Source organism: Onychostruthus taczanowskii, unplaced genomic scaffold (assembly GCF_017590055.1).
Source record: "Onychostruthus taczanowskii isolate IOZ18803 unplaced genomic scaffold, ASM1759005v1 scaffold24, whole genome shotgun sequence".
Taxonomy (NCBI): Eukaryota; Metazoa; Chordata; class Aves; order Passeriformes; family Passeridae; genus Onychostruthus; species Onychostruthus taczanowskii.
This window is the reverse complement of record NW_024499684.1, coordinates 1,070,221-1,074,980: the sequence shown is the minus strand read 5'-3', so window position 1 is coordinate 1,074,980 and position 4,760 is coordinate 1,070,221. Positions and strand designations below refer to the sequence as shown.

The 4,760-nt window shown below is 53.1% G+C and overlaps 1 long non-coding RNA gene across 1 annotated transcript; it reads right to left on the bottom strand.

Moving 5' to 3' along the window:
• On the bottom strand, window positions 1–4,760 carry LOC121336624. Its single transcript, XR_005952792.1, has 3 exons — window positions 4,631–4,760; window positions 3,995–4,068; window positions 1–245 (listed from the first exon to the last, which is right to left on the bottom strand). It is a non-coding gene; the product is annotated as an uncharacterized LOC121336624 (long non-coding RNA).

The following is a 4,760-nucleotide window of genomic DNA, read 5'->3' as shown; positions in this document are numbered from 1 at the left end:
ATATCAGGAGTGTGTGTGTGGAGGACAGTGGGTTTATTTGCCACGATAGGAAAGGATTTGAAAGGGAATACAAGACGCTTGTACTGAGTCTGACTTGGCAGCAAAAGGAGTTGGGAAGGGTGCCAGGAAAAGCCTCAGGGATACAGGGCTGGAGTGAGGAGGGAATGCAGAGCACAGAGGCAGCTCTGGCAGTCAGGAACGGGCACAGAGGGGCAGAGGGCACAGACCAGTCAGCAGGATGGGATCTGGGGAGGGAATCAAAGAATTGTTAGATTTGGAAAAGATCTCCAGCATCACGGAATCCACCCTTTGGCCAAATACCACACTGTCACCAGCCCGGAGCCCTGAGTGCCACATCCAGTCCTTCCTTGGATACCTCCCTGGACAGCCCCTTGGAGTGCTGAAAAACCCTTTCCATGAAGAAATTCCTCCTGATGTCTAACCTGAACCTCCTCTGGCACAGCTTGAGGCCGTTTCCTCTTCTCCTGTCAAAAGGTCCGAGCAATAGCCCAACCCCCTGGGAGATGGTGCAGAGGGTAGGAGGCTTTGTTCTCTATTTTCAAGGCATTCAAGGGCATATCTATAAGATCTCCTAATGCTTCTGGATGACAATGATGGTGGCACTCCTGATGGCTCCTCGAGCAAAACAGAGCTGTTACTGTGAGGGTGAGGTTCATCATGCAGGACTCAGCAGTTTCCCAGGAGCCTGCCAGGGAACTCCCATGGGATTGCAGAAACCTCATCAATCTTCCCTGTTCCCCCAGCCACCAGCAACCTGCTCTTTCCTAATTTACACACAGGAGCTGGAGGGAGCAAAACATTTCTACTGCTGCCTTTAAAAAAAAACAAAAAACCAAACCTGAAAATCCTGCCAAAACAGAAACTGCACACAAAGCCTTCCCCACTGGAAGGGGACAAGGATGGATGAAACAACACAGATGTTACAGCCTTGGTGAGCTACTGAAAGAAACACCAGGCAGCGATGAAGGAACTGTGGAGTCACTGTAAAACAGGAAAAGATAGAGGGAAAACACAAATGAAGGAAGCTGGGATGTTTAGAGGATGGAGCATCCCAAGGAGGATGGTGGGGCTCACTGAATCCAGGGGGCAAGATGAGTGTGTGTGCATCATTCTGAGATCCAGCGTGCAAAAACAATGCCTGGGTCTCCCAGCTTACAGCAGAGGGAATGGGAATACCCATACAAGTAAGGACTAGTGAGGAGAGTCTTTGCAAGCCCCGAGACCGTGTTATGATATTTACTGGTGACACACTTCTGGAGCTTTGCTTGGGCTCCTCTCCATCCCCTCTGAAACCCTGCAGCGTGCAGTGCCTGGCAGGAGGCCAGGCTGCTCCTTCCTCCGCCTCACCTCAGTGCCCAGCTCCTGCTTTGGGATTGCCCTGCAGCGTCCTGGCACATCCTGGCAGGAAAATGCAAATGTTGCATTTCCATGGCATGGCCTGACAATGTAAATTTATCTCCCACCAAGAGATAACAGCACGTGTGTGTTGGTTGCAGGCTGTTGCTACAACAGACTCCTTAAAAGCAGCCCTGCCCTTTTATGTGCGGAACTGGGATGAAAATAAGGTGGGATAAGATTTTTCTTGCTTTGCTTTAGAGCCTGTTTCCTCATCTGTCAAACCCGCTGACTTCAAAAGGAGCAAGGGCAAGACTGCAGCTAGCATCCAAATATAGATAATATTTACTGAAGTGCAAAACTGGTTATTTCTGCTCTCTGAAGGTAGATCCTGGGGGAGGTGATGGCCAGAGGATGGCCCTCTGTGCTGCCCTGACCAGGAGCTCGGCCGTCGTGTCCTCAGGCCACCTGAGGTGACCCGTGGCCACCTGAGGTGACCCGTGGCTGGATGCCAGCTGAGCTGGCAGCCTGTGGAGCCCGGGGAGGTGCAGGAGCTGTAGCAGCCACCACCTCACCGTGCTGGGGCTCCTCTAGCACTGCTCAGCATCACAAACTTTGCCCCCATTCCTGTGAATCTGTCAGCACGTGATGGTTTCCATAAGCTGTTTGCTATTTCAAAGTGTCCTAAATGGTTTAAGAAAGGAGATCTTAGATTAAATTGCTTTAAAATCTTTAGAATTTTTTTTTGTGATTTATCGCAGATAAAAGCTATTGAAGAACTTGGCACAGCTGCCAGCAGAAGGCCCAGAGCTGTGGAATCAAGAGTGGGGACTCCCTGCCAGGGGTCCCTGAGCTTTAAGGTCCCCTCCAGCCCAAGCAGCTGTGACTCTGTTGTCAGAGTCACACAAAGAGGTGTCCGTGGCTCTGGGGAAAGCAAACCATGTGTGTGACCCGTGAGAGGCAGGGGAGGCTTGTGAAATGGGCCAGTGTTTCCTGGTCACCATGGAGTCACCGAGGGAACAGGCAGATTTTCTTCCTGTTTACACAACATGGCACCAGCAGCTTTGTCCCCATCTCTGGGGACCTGCAGCCACCATTTGGAAGCCATGGTGACACGCCATGGTGATAACACATTGCCAGAGGGTTTTTGAAGGGGTCCCCAGCTGGCACAGAACCTGGCCCTGCCACAGGATGCTGCAGTGCAGGAGGGCTGGGAGGAGACGCAGCCCCAGCCTGCAGCCACCACAGGTATGAGGGAGGGCACACCAAAGGTGGCCCAGATATGTCACAGGGAATTGCTCCCCAGGGAATGGCAACAACGACCTGCATCCAGTCTGTCCTGTGAGGGGGCTGAGGGAGCTGGGAAGGGGCTCAGCCTGGAGAAAAGGGGGATCAGAGGAACCTTGTGGGTCTGCACAGCTCCTGACAGGAGGGGACAGCTGTGGGGTCAGGCTGTGCTCCCAGGGAACAGGGACAGGAGGAGAGGGAACAGCCTCAGGCTGAGCCAGGGCAGGCTCAGGGTGGACAACAGGAAGAATTTCTGCATGGAAAGGGTTAAACTTTGGCAGGGGCTGCCCAGGGAGGTTTGGAGTGCCCGTCCCTGGAGGTGTCCAGGGAATTCACACAATTCACCGTTTTCTCATGGCACTGTGATAAAATAAAAGTGAATTCATTCCCAGCGGTTGCAGCGAGTGCTTTCGTGAGCCCCCGGCAGAAAATTTCATTCCCAAAGAGTTTTGCTGTCGTGTGGTGATGGTGAGGAGCGAGAGTCCCCAGCTGCACCAGCAGCGGGCTGTCACTGGGCATCAGTCACACAAGCAAGCTGGCATCCCACGCTGCAGCCTCCCCTCACGAGCCATGGCTGCCTTCCTGCAGAACCCAGCTACAGGCACTAAGCTCCCTGACCTTTACCTGCTGGCCTTTCTTCCAGGGCTCAGAGGAAGGGCTGTGGGTTGTTCTGCCAGGTGTGCGGGGCGAGAGCCACGTCCCCCAGCAGGATTTGGGGTGCCCAGCGCTGGGATCAGCTCGCAGTGTGTCCCACTGTCCCTGCACTCTCCCTTCTCCCCGTTCCTCTGCAGGAGGACAGCACACCCAGCCCCCCTTTCTGGGGAGGGCACCTCCCTTTCCAGACCAAGTCAGGTCTGACTCCAAGCCTGCAGTTTGGGGAGCTCTGCAGTGTGTCACCCGCTGACCCCGGCTCGGTGCCTGCGGAACAAAAGCCCTCCCTGCTGCTGTTTGCTCTTTGCACAATATCCCTCTGAGTACACTTCCCATATCTGGCCCGATAGGGTGGGAGATACTCGCTGCAGTATCTTGCACTCACAAAGGGAGGATCAGCACTTCCTGCTGGGGGTACAGCACTCCCCGCCCCGAGATTAAGGGCACATTCAATATTTATCGAGCTGTCACACCTTGAGGCCCTGTCAGGATTAAGCTCCGCAGTACCTGGTGCTCTAAAACCCTGATAAGAGCCAGTCCCACTCCCCCCGTGCCGTGTGTGTCCCTGCTCACCACCAATGTCACCGTGCCCGGAGCTGCCACCCTGGTTATTTTAAGGATGGCAATGACTTCCACACAGGTGTCACCTTTCAGAACTCTCAAAAATAGAACTTTAGAAAGTGCTTCACGTAACCCTTACCTTGTAAAGCCTTCCCAGTGGAGGGGAAGGGACCAGCCAGAGCAGCAACAGGACACAGGAGTTTTGGGAATTAACTTGGATCCAAAAAGAAGCATAATTATAGGTTATTTATACAGAGCCTTTTTCCTTCACAGGCTGCACAGAAAGTGGATTGAATCATAGAATCACAGAACCACTGAGGCTGGAAAAGCCCTCCAAGACCGAATCTGTGACCAATCCCCATCCTGTCCCCAGCCCAGAGGACTGAGTGCCATGCCAGGCCTTCCTTGGACACCTCCAGGGATGGTGAAATGATCAACTGGCAGAATAATCCTCATTTTACACTGAAAGAGAGGTTTGCTCAGACAGGCCAAGCTGAAAGAGCATCCAGATCTCTGGATTATAGAATCGTGGAATGGTTTGGATTGGGAGAGATGTTAAAGTTCATCTCATTCCACTCTGCAGTGGGCAGGGACACCTTCCTCTATCCCAGGGTGCTCCCAGCCCCATCCAACCTGGCCTTGGGCACTTCCAGGGATTGTTCCATTGATTTCAGCCCACTTGATCACAGCTTTCCTGCTTTGTAATAAATCTATGATCGATAACAGATAATTCTGTCAAGGTGGCAAGGGCCATCAGACAGGACTGATCACTTACGTTTGCAAAGGTGTGAGGCTCCCTGTGAAGTGCCTTTTGCCAGTTCTTTATGGGGCTCAGAACACAGTGCCATCCCCGATTCCCTGAGAGCCAGCACTTCCCAGCTGTGCGTGTCCCCAGTGAATCAGAG